The 12,950-nt window shown below is 36.1% G+C and overlaps 1 protein-coding gene across 1 annotated transcript in view; it reads right to left on the reverse strand.

The window, feature by feature from the left end:
- The window catches only part of CSMD1 (CUB and Sushi multiple domains 1), a 1,745,896-nt gene that overhangs the window by 167,761 nt on the left and 1,565,185 nt on the right, over positions 1-12,950 (reverse strand). The gene's annotated exons all lie outside the window — the stretch shown is intronic.

A 12,950-nucleotide genomic window follows, 5' to 3' on the forward strand; every position in this document is an offset into this window, starting at 1 on the left:
GTTCATTTGAGAACATGATGCTATAGAAATTACACTGGATGGGCACCACTGTATATAAACAGGATAATTTCAAGCCATGAAACACATGGATTCTGTCTGGGATGAGCAGGTGTGAGGTGTAGCATAATGTTTTTATAAGCTGAAATTGATTTTCCTTAAATGTCTATACACTAAAAACTATAAAACACCATATGCGTTAAGTGACGATATTTTTTATTCCTAGTACAGAATTTTAAGCCATTTGGGGTTTTTCATAGATGATAAAATTGCTAAATATGGACAAATACCATCACTTACACCTTTAACTTTTTTTATTGATATAAATCTAATTTATCTCCCTCTCCTTTATAACTTTAGAAAATAAACTGCAACTATATTTCAATTTCACCTTTTTTTTCCCATCACAGATTGGCATGAACTCCTACTGTATATCATTTATTTTTTATTTGACCCTAAAAAAATACATTTAAAATACTTGTGCCATAAAATTTCTAACTACAATTTAGAATTCTAAAAAGATAAAGATACTTTATGATTTTGAAACATATGATAAACATGCATTTTTTTGTCCAATATTTAGAGCAGGATAAGCAGGACCTTTGTAAATATAGTTAAAATAAGTTCGAACATTTTGTTTTTCAACTTATCACTGTCCTCATTTCAACTGGCATTGTGTGTGGCTTTCAAACTTCACAATTCAAAACAAATATGTTGTTCTAGCTGGACAGCTTAAAACAATAATGAATATAATAACCAAAGAAAGAGGAAAACAGACCAAATGGAGAGATCAATAGAGTTGGATTATTTGGCAGCTGCAAAGAGGTCGAAGGACAGATATGTAGAAACATGAGCATTAGGTACATGACAGGTCATCATAAACACTACAGAGAATATATCGGCTACTCCTTCATTTTGAAACGAAAAAATTTGTCGAGTATATTGTTCACTGTAACCAATTAAAGAACCATTCCTTTGCATAAGCACACCCTAAGACAGAAGTGTTGTTCACAATCTCTGTAAACCCATAATCCAAAAATTGTATTAAAGGTCAGACAATGTGCTGGAAAACAGGTGAAGAAAGAAATCACAACTTCACATAGGGAGACCTGATGGGAGGATGACAATAGATGAAGTAAATGTCAAATGTCATGAACACATAGATCTAAACCTACATGTGTCATCCTGTACACTCAGACTTCTATACAACATTGTTCAATATCCACACATCTTCTTGACATCAAAGAGTAGCTGTAAAGAAAGCCCCTTTAATTAAGAAAAAGTAGCCAAAGAAAAGAAACTACTTTCATTGTCTAAGAAGTTTAGTGTATATGTGGAGCTAAAAGTATTTTTTCTTACCTGTCAACTATTGGCTGGTTCAGTCCACATAAAAAATGCTATTCTATTCCTTCGATTTAATAGATCATAAGGTCTCATTAAGGCATAGGGATTGTGTGTCCAGTGTCAAGAGAAGCAATCTCTTGAATTTGGGGGGCAGTAGAATTTTTAAATGTGATTGAAGTTATTATTAGTTTAAAACAGATTGTTATAACTTTAAGACGTTTTATGTAATTGCAGTTGTAACCACAATGAAAACATCTATTTAATACAAAGAGAAGTTATGTCACTACAAAAAAATCAATGAGACAAAAAAAAATGGAGTAAGAGGAAAATAGAGACAAAAATGCTAAAAGACATACAGAAAACAAAGACACAGATTGGCAGAATGGATTTTTAAAAAGTTCCAGGCATTTGCTATCTACCATTTACTCATTTTAGATCTAAGTACACACGGAGTCTAAAAGTGAAAGGATTGAAAAAGATATTTCATGCAAAAAGGAACCTAAAGACATCAGGGATGGCCATACTTAGAATAGATTTTAAAACAAAAACTGTCACAAGAGACAAAGAAGGACATTATATGTATATATAATAATAAAAGGGTCAATTCACCAAGGAGATATAACAATAATAAATATATATGCACCTGACACTGGAACTGCCAAATAAGTGAAGCAAACACTGACAGACCTGAAGGGAGAAATAGACACAAACACAAGAACAGTATGAACCTTCAATATCCCACTTTCAGTTATGGATAGAACAGCCAGATAGAAGATAAGGGACAGAAGACTTGAACAACACTAAAGTCCATTTAGACCTAAGAGATATATACAGAATACTCCACCCAAAAAAGCAGAACACATATTCTTCTCTGGTGTACATGGAACATTCTCCAAGACAGGCCACATGTTAGGCCACAAAACACATCTAAACAAATTTTAAAAAACTGAAATCACACAAAGTATTTTCATCAGTCACTTTAGAATGAAACAAGAAATCAATAGCAGAGGGAAAAAAGGAAAATCCACAAATAGATGGAAATTAAAGAACTCAATCTTAAACTCAACCAATAGGTCAAGGAACAAATCACAAGAGAATTTAGCAAATATCTGGAGACATGAAAACAAAAACACAACATATAAAAACTTACAGGATGCAGTAAAAGCAGTATTAAAAGGGAAGTTTATAGCTGTTAATGCTTACATTATAGAAGAAAAATGATCTCAAATAAACAACCTAACTTTATACCTCAAGGAACTAGAAAAAGAACAAACTAAACCAAAAGTTAGCATAAGGAAGAAAGTAATAAAGATTAGAGGAGAAGTCAATAAAATAGAGAATATGAAACAATGGAAAACATCAACAAGACCAAAGTATTTTTTTAAAAATATCAACAAACCCTTAGATAGACTGAGAAAAAAGTTTTAAAAGACTCAAATAATTAAATTTAGAAATTAAAGGCATTTTAAAAAACTATGAACACTTATACACCAATGAAATGGATAACCTAGAAGAAATGGATAAATCCCAAGAAATATACAACCTACCAAGTATCATGAAGAAATAACAATTCCGAACAGACCTATCATTAGTAAGGACGCCCAAACCCATGGGCCTTCTTACTTTGTCCTTGTCCACACTCTGCATCCATCAGCAGACCTGTCAGTTCTACCTACCATGTGCATCTCACATCCTTGTTTCTCCTGCATCCCACCTCCTCTGAGCCACAGAACTGAGCTTCCTCTGAGCCTGTTGACAACTGCAACATCTGTTTATCTGATGAGGATACCCCCTCTCTTGTCACTGTCCCAGTGGGTCTCTACTCAACAACCTAATTGATCTGGTTGAAGGATAAATCAGATGACGTTACTTCCCTGATGGAAACTGTTCAATGTCTTCCAACTGTTCTCAGGATAAAATCCTGGGCTACAAGGTGGGGAACATTCTCTCTCTGGCTCACTCTTTCAATTTTGCTTCCTGCCTCTCTTCTGACTGTCCACAAGGCTCCCTCTAGTCTAGACAATTTTTTTTTTCGGCTTCATGAGTACAATAGGTGCCTTTCTACCTGGGGTACCCCTTGATAGTTTCCTTTGACTACAATGCATTTCCCTTAAGTCTTTTTGTGGTTGAATAATGTCCATTGTTTCATCCTTCCTTCAATAAATATTGTCAATGAAAAACAGAGCACCACAGTTACTTTGCACCTCAGAATACTGCTTATTTGCTTCAAGGTGCATAAAACAATCTATAACCATCATGGTGTTTCCTTATATATTATGCCCCCACCACTAGAATATAAATTCTGCATAAGCAGAGACCATGTATGGTTGTCTCATCATGACTCTGTCTATGGAGGCTAGAGGCTAGAGTAGGCATATAACAGATGCTCCAATAAATGGGGATGAATGCAGCTACATCCACAATTTAGTTTCGGGGGACAGGAATGAGGGGGCAATCATCACCAAGAGGAGATGAGTCTCAAATGAGTTACAAGGGTGGATGCACCAAGTGACAACTGATAATTTGAAACCAAACTCCTTTTCATGCGGGCAACTCTCTGAGTAATGGGCAGAGTGAGTAGCAGCAGAATTTCTTTAATGATTGACGATCCTCTCAAGCAGCAACCAGAGACTAGCTGATAAATACAGAGTTAATGTTGGGACCCACCTCTTAAATCAGTGGCAGGGACAGTAGGTGATGGTCCGAAGAGTTTAGGATTAAGCGTCAGTTCTGTACACTCCACCCTTCCCTGTCCCAAATCCATTAATGCCTGAAATTCCAAAGACTATCAAAGGACAACAGGAAAACTGTACTCCAATCCCTTTATTTTAGAAGAGAGTCAACTAAAGAACCCAGGGATCAAGTAGTTTATATTGCACCTTTCACTTAAATTTAATACTTGTTAAAATGCCAAAACATCACTGTTAGGAGAAAAGTTTTAATCAGTTACCAGTTTTTTGTGTGTATTGCATTCAACCCCAAATAAATCTGGGATTCTCTTGTTACCCACCAAACAAAGTTCTGTTACTACTGAATGCCCAGAACAGTCTTGTAAGAGAGACTTCACATTACCAGAAGGGTCTCTGGAACATTCTGTGATGTTAGGTAGAAGTCAAGATATACAAGACTTTAAACTCTTCCATGGTCCTTGGTGTAATTAGATCTTGGTATGAAATGAGGAAGACATGAAGTATCAATTGATGTTAATGAAAGCAATTTTAATAGGAGGCAGGAGTTGAAAGGGTCTCGGGAGATTCTTTGAAATAAAAGCACTTAGATAAATTTTACAGATTAACAAATGATTGATATAGAGTTAAATACAAGAAGATAACTTTATTACACCCCTGAATGGACACGGTTTACAGGACACCCACTCTGGTGGAGGTACAGCGCTGTCTTCCGTGGATGCACAAGATGAAATCTCCATAAATGCACCCAGGGGTATATGAGGTATTATTTTATCCAACCTTTCATTTCCTGTGATTTTTACTCATGCCCGCCACTCAAGTTGAGAAACCTTATTAGTATTATTAATATAGTATTAAAGTGTCATTAAAACATGCATTAATAATTTGCATGCATTTATAAGGATTACTGTAAATGTAGAAGGCTATTTCAAGCTGTCAGTATTCAACTATGATAACATCTCACTAAAAATGTGTAGTACTTTTCATTTCAAAAACTTAAGGCATTTTCCAGAATTTTAATCCTCATTACATACTTCCTTCTGAGTGCCTGTTTTGAAATGAGTCCACAAAGGAAATGAAATGTAGTACTTATTTGATCACTGAAAACAAACAGAATGCAAGTATTTTAAAAGCACATCCATAATAAACATAGCTTTATAGTGATAATATTCTGTTGACGATCAGCTCAGACCCCTGCAGGAATTAATGCAGTTCACTATACTATGTTCTCACCATTATATCAAAAACTGACACATGACTGTCATATAAAGTTCACTTCTGAATTTTCTAGAAAACCTTTCTTGAATACAACTTCAATTTTAAATTATAAGTACTTTTTAGAATACAGACAAGCAAGGAACTTATCTCTTTTAATTACTGCATTTTCTTTTTCTTTAAGATAATTAAATAAATTCTATTTCCTTTTTTTGCTTTTATTGCCAGAAATTTAAAGCTAAATTTAGTGCCTAACAATGCCAATTGTTTTAATATAGGGGGCTAGTATATTTATATCTTTCTCTTTAGCTGCCTTTTAAATTTTTCTTTATTTTAATAATTTCTTTGTTGTACACTTATTTTTAAGTTGCACCAAATACTTGAAGAACGGACAGGTTATCTGTTTTTCTAATCTATTTTTTATTCATCTGAGTATTTATCGTTTGAGTGAGATCTTAGAAAATTCATGCTGTATAATGCTATATAATATTATTTTTCATTATACACATAACTACAAATTAAATACATATGAGAAGGACTTAATCATGTATAATAAGTTTTGAACTTGTTGTACTTGAAATACTACTACTATATTACAGTCAGCTCTAGGTCAAATAATATTTGAGAAAAAATTTAAGTCTGATAATAGTAGAATACTTTATATTTATTTTATAATAATCACTTTAACTAACGACAATTAATACACCGAACTTGCAAGCATGCTAAAATGTGAAAAAAATCTCCATTTGACTCTACCTTGTAAAGGATAAGCATTCATTTCAAACAATGAAAGAGTTACTATCTTTACTTTTCTCTGAAATTTTTCTTTTTTCATAATAACTACAAATCACTAATTCAAACTCCTCTTTTTCAGAATAAATATATTGTAAATGTGTTACTGCAATATTATTGTCTTTTTATAAAAAAACGAAAATTATTGTCTCTCTCTCTCTCTTACACGAGGCTGTCATGGCCATAGCTTACATGTTCCAGGCTCTGACCCATCTGTATAATGTTCTGTATCAAAGGGCCAGAGAATTAGACATGGGAGAATGGCTTCCACATCAGACCACGTCCTCTGCTGAGCTACTGTTTAGAGTAGAAAGCTAACTTTCTGCTTTGTAGGACATCTAAAATTCCCACTGCACAGTAGCTTCTCTATTTCACTTGCCTTCCAGGGGTCAAACGTCATATCTCATAGACTCTAGAAATACTTTGTTAACTCCAATGGGTTTCCCAGTAGTGAGTGTGAGAGGAAAAAGGTCTCGAGAAAGACAGTGAAATTAAAAAAACTTTCATATATAGAATTATGTTGGTGCTGTTTGGACTCAGTGCCATATATCAGCACTAAATAGGCTTGGATAATTGTAGAAGGCTTTCATTTGAGGTCAAACACACTCATTGGGTTTATGACATTAATCTGGCATAGATGCCATTCGATGAGGACTTACGTGGTTCCCCGCAGACTCAGAAATTAAGTATCTTCCAACATAGCAAGACAGAACTATGTGTAAGCTCAGGCACAGTACCAGTCTAATTTAATAAAGAAGATTTCAGTAATGTAAAGTGTGACTATTAAACAAGCACTGCTATGTGTAAAACTCGAGATAAGTAGTTTCTATTTCAAGCAACCTCTAAAGGAAGATTGTCTCAACTAGATGGGTTTATTCTGCTAATAATGTATTTGTAATGTAAATATATATTACATTTAATTCTATATAATTTATCTGTAAATATCTCTGAATTTGTTCACAGTTATGAAGAAACCTATGTCACTACTTTAAAGTTACGTGTACTAGATAGATAGATGATAGTTATAGATAGTTGGATAGATAATTTTGTTTAAAAACTGGACATTCAAGAAAAGTTTCTCTATGGTTAATCTAAATAAATAATTTTAGTATTCATCTAGCCTTGAACTAGAGCAATTTTAAAACCCATAAAAAGACTTCCACTTCTACTTGGGATATAGAAATCTGTAAAATACAACCTCACTCCCACTTTAACAATGAGAAAAATCTGAACTATAAAATCATAACCTTTCTTGAACTCATCAGGGAGCTGAGATTTCAGGTACCCAGGTGACATCAGTTCCAAAGGATTAGTGCCTTCAAGGAGAGGGAGGACACACAAACTGTCACTGTGACAGATCACAGGAAAGGACCAACTCACACACAGGCAATGACACATCAGCTAACGTTTTAGCAAATGGCCAGTACCTGAGCATGGCTCTCCAGTAGCTCAGGGCCCCAGACAGAAGAGAGTCTGTCCTTCCTTCCACATGCCTCCATTGACTAATTAAGAGAGATACTGGGGGCATGGTAGGAGCCTGGAGTGAGCCTCTCCCTTACCACCACCAAATACCAATGTTTCTGTGGAGAGGGGCATGACACCTGACGCACTTCCCGAACCCTTTCACTTTTAGGAAACTAAAGTGTTAAGCCACTGGGAGAGGAGCAGCAAAACCTGTTCCCTCCAGGGCACAGGGAAAGGGGCACTGCAGCTTGGAGAAAGGTGTACGGAAAAAGAAAGTCTACATGTGGGGTGTGGCAGGAAAGCCAGTATGAGCTTAAGACGCTACATCAGCACCAAGACCATGGTCTTCCACCCCTAGGGAACACTCAGCAAACGCTCCTCAAAGACCAGCCACAGGTAGACCCTGACGACCTTGGGAGGGGGGCAAGAATGCTGAGAACACCCCACCCCACTCTGTGCAGACTCTCAAGGTTTGACTTAGGCTGGAAGAGAATCACAGAGCAACTCTGACTCCAGTGTAAGCTTAACACCGAGCGACAAGCAACAGCGTCTACTACTGGGGGAGATGCCACCTCTTTTGAAAAGGTGTTTAGGGAGGACTGACAGCTCAGAGTGGAGTAACGATGCTGAGAAAAAGCCCCCAATTAGGCACTTGGCAGTGCCAGCTCACCAATGAGGAATTTGATGCTCTGAAAGTAACCATAGCGACAACAGAACTCAAATCCAGTGTAACTCCTGACTCAACAGGCTAACAAAAGTGGTGCCCATTCCCAGGCACAAATATTAACCACAATCTCTACAGTTCTACTCGTGGTGTCCACCTTTAATAAAATATTCAAGAAATAACAACCCTTTGCCTAGAGATGAAGTAAGTAACCAGACTCTGCATACTCATATAGTGGAAATATAAGACAGGGATATTAAATATAAAAAATATGTTAAAAGATCTAATGGAAAAGATAGCATGCATGAAGAGATGGAGTAATTACTGATGAGAGACAATAATTATAAGAAAGAAGTGGAGGGCTTCCCTGGTGGTGCAGTGGTTGAGAGTCCGCCTGCCGATGCAGGGGACACGGGTTCGTGCCCCGGTCTGGGAGGATCCCACATGCCGCGGAGCGGCTGGGCCCGTGAGCCATGGCCGCTGAGCCTGCGCGTCCGGAGCCTGTGCTCCGCAATGGAAGAGGCCACAACAGTGAGAGGCCCGCATACCGCAAAAAGAAAACAAAAACAGAAAGAAAGAAGTGGAAATTCAAGGGGCAAAACACAATATCAGAGATGAAGAATTATTTCAATAGACTCATTAGCAGACTTAACACAGCTGAGGAAAGATTCAGAGAATCAAAGGTTAATAGCAACTACATAAACTGGAACACAAAGAGAAAGTGTGAACAAAACAGAACTGAGGAACAAGAACTGTGATACAATATCAACAGGCCTGACACACATGTAATTAGAGTCCCAAAAGAAACAGGAAAAGAGAATTGGGGAAAAGAAATATTTGTAATGATAACGGTCAACAATTTTTCATAAATAATAAAAGACATCAAACCTTAGATCCAAGAATATAAGTTTACCCTGAACAGGATGAATATCAAGCACATGCGCGTGCGAGCGCACACACACACACACACACACAAATCCATCTAGACATACTATAGTCTACCTGATGAAAATAAAGAAAAATTCTTAAAGGAAGCCAGAGAACAGGGACAAATGCGTAGCCATAAGAAATACAGCTTACTTTTCATCACAAACTATGAAATTAGAAGACAATGAAGTGGCATTTTTAACATACTGAAAAGAACTTTCAACCCAGATTTCTACACCCAGCCAAAATATCTTTCAAAAATGAAGGTAAAATGATGACTTCCAGAAAAACAAAATCTGGGAGAATTCTTTGTCTGCAGATCTGCACTAGAAGAAGAGTCAAAAGGAGTTCTTCAGACAGAAAAATTTTAGACAGAAACTTGGATTCACCCAAAGAAATAAAGAGCTCCAAAGATGCTAAAAACAGGTAAATATAAAATATTTAGTTTTCTTATTTTTATCCACTCTGAAAGATCAATATCTAAAGCAAAAACAGTAAAAATGTTTTGTGGGCTTTATAATATGTAAAAATAATATGTAAGACAATAATAAAATAAAGGATGGAAAGAGGAAATTAGAAGTATATGCTTGTAAGTTTCACTACCCATTAAGTGACATAATATTATTTGCAGGTAAGCTGTGTTATATTAAAGATGCATATTTTAAACTTGTCTAGGGAGACCATTAACATTTTTAAGAGTTTATGTACTAAGTCCATAGTGGAGATAAACTGGAGCAATAAAAAGATTCAATTAAACCAAAAGCTGTCAGGAAAAGAGGGGAAAAATCAACAAGATACAAATAGGATCAGTACAAACACTCCAACGGGGCTCATGTGTTTAATCTTATTTGTCCTCCTCCCACCAAATTCCACTGAAATAAACTTGTTTATAAATATTTACATATACAATTGGCCTCTGTATCCATGGGTTCTGAATCTGTTGATTCAACCAACCATGGTTCAAAAATGTTTGAAAAAACACATTCCAGAAAGTTCCAAAAAGCAAAACTTGAATTTGACGCAGGTTGGCAACAATTTTCATAGTATTTCCTTTCTATTTACAACTATGTATGTAGCGTTTTCATCATATTAGTTATTATAAGTAATCCAGAGATGATTTAAAGTATATGAGAGAATGGGCATAGGTTAGGTGTAAATGCGACAGCATTTCATTTAAGGGACCAGAGAACCTGTGGAGTCTGGTATCCATGAGGGGAGACGGGGTGGGGGGGCTCCTGGAGCCAATGCCCCACGGATACTGAGGCAAGACTGTATATATTGTTTCATGTTGAATCCAAGAACAGTCACTGCCATATTGTTCCCCAGGAGCAGGTTCCATGCTATATACCTCAAGGTCAGATCTTGTATTTTCCAATATAAACCAACATCATCATTGTTCCCATATCTATAATTTAAAGTTCCCAGAAATTTAAAGTTTTCGTTTGGTTCTTTTTCTTCACCTCGGAGCTCAGAGCAAGAGTGAAGCTTGTATCCTTCCGCTGCCTAACTCAAATTTCTAGTCAAGTCCAATAATATAAAAGCTGGCTAGATGGCTACAGGCTTGTATGAAGCATTCAAAGATGCTGGTCTTTTGACCTTTTAGCTGGATCGTATAAGATCACAGAGAATTTAGATCACACATACCACACCGGACCTCCTGGGAATCACTTTCGCTAACATTAATATTTTACAACTCATCCCTTCAGATAGTGTTTGTTTTTTGTTTGAGAAGTTCCTATCAGTGTTCGTTTGGAATTATGGACCGTTACAATTAACAGGGCCTAGGCTTCACCTCCATATGCGAAAACTCAGACTCCTCAGATGGAAGCAGGCGTGGACTTGCCATACAGCGCAGGTTTTAGGGCCAGAGCTGGATCTAGAACTGGATCTCCAAGACTGACTCCCAAGCTTCTTTATCTTCCACATGCCATTCAGCTACTAGTGACAGGTGGTGTCACCACCTGTAAAGAAGGGCAGTCTGTGTGCTCTTTCTGATTGGACAGTTGGGATATTTGGACAGGTGCTCAGTAAACTGCATTTGTGATGAAACACATCTATGTCTACCTGTGTTCATTCTGTAAGTCGTTAGCAGTCTGACTCTGACCTGGGCAGGCTGAACACATGCTAGGTTCTGTTCCTTCTCCTTTAAAATCTGAGCATACCTCAAAAATGGTGTTTTTTGAGGACAAATGAGTAAGTACCCGTAACACATTTAGGGCAGGACCAGGCATAAATGTGTGCTTGTTGTTGTTTTTACTATTACTACCTGGACATATATTGTAGCAAAAAGTCTGAATTCAGAGACACGTGGACTGGCAATACACATTTTAAGCTTGATGCAAAAATATGCTAATAGATTAAGAATATTAGATAATCTTTTGAAAACTTACTTCAACAGTCCTCCTGCTGTTTAGTGTTCACCTTAATAAGATTAATTCTACCAACACTTTTTATAATCCAAATTTTAAACGGACACAAAGAATTAGAACAGAGAAATGACTGCCTCTAAGTACATGGAAGGTAATGCCATGCCCCTCAGAATGCTGTCAGCGTCCGAAAACAACCACTCAGAAAAGAAAATCACGAATGAAAACGTAGCATTCCGTGTGGCCAAGTAAAAAATAAATACATTAAGTAATGAAACAAGGCCTTAAGATTCTTGAACAAGATTAATTTCTGTAAGAAATATGTTCGTCTCTCTTTTAATGAATTTTATCAGCTGAGAATAAAGTGAAACGTAGGTAATTACTATATTGTTGGAGCTGAAGTCTGTGTGAGTACACAGATAATCGTACACAGTAATTGTAGACTAATTATTTTACTAGCACCTCTTTCTATAAGGAGTGAAGAGCCAGAAGCCACAAGAGAACTTTGAGAGGAAGAAATAAGCACATTCATCAATTCTAACACTGCTAAAAATATTAGTGAATTTATTAACACTATCATAAATAAGGTTTATAGTTTCGTATCTACAGATGTTCACAAAATGTATCAAAGTAGCAGATTTTTCCAGACAGATCCTACATAAATAGCATCCATAGTATCATTTTACGCTGTCACTAAAGTAGTCCTATTCAAATAAATTGGAATAAACTTGCATACAAATGCCTGTAATAAGTAGGGAAATTTAACTGGAATGTGAAACAGCCCTGTGGTTTGTGTCTGGTTCAGAATATTTATCATCAGCTGGAAACCTGGCCTTTCCAAAACATGCATGCATTTACATCCCAGCAAACTGTTTATTTCATTTCAAAGGATTACTTATTAAAGCTTATCCATGTATTTGCTTATTTGCAACTGCTTATTAAAGGAGATGAATATCAACATTAAGCATTTTTAGTGCTTGAAAACATGTCCTAAAATAAACTTTACTCTCATTGGAAATTCTTATTTCACTTTTACAAGGTTTACCTGCATAATCAAATGCCAAAGAAGATTTGTGAATTTGACCTTTGTCATCCCATTTATCAGACTATTAACTCAGTCTCACATCCATTTTTAAAAGGTTAGCATCTACTTTGCATTACCTTCTTCCAATTAAAATGAATAATACACAAAGGCAGGCACTAAAGTGGCTGCTCTTTGCTAGTCTGATTCTACCAGCCTCTAAGACTAGAAATAGAAAGGGCTTATGACCATAATCTACTTGGAAATTATGACTTTCTACATTTTTGGAAACTTACATGAATATTTGCTACCACTCACAAGAAAACTAGTAATATTGCAAATGTTTATTTTCTACTTTTTTTTAACACAAACAACCTGAAAGCATAGTCAATGTTTTAAACTTACATGAATATTTGCTATCACTCACAAGAAAACTAGTAATATTACAAATGGTTATTTTGTACTTTTTTTAA

The sequence above is a fragment of the Neophocaena asiaeorientalis genome, unplaced genomic scaffold, assembly GCF_003031525.2.
Source record: "Neophocaena asiaeorientalis asiaeorientalis breed wild unplaced genomic scaffold, Neophocaena_asiaeorientalis_V1.1 scaffold16, whole genome shotgun sequence".
Classification (NCBI taxonomy): domain Eukaryota; kingdom Metazoa; phylum Chordata; class Mammalia; order Artiodactyla; family Phocoenidae; genus Neophocaena; species Neophocaena asiaeorientalis.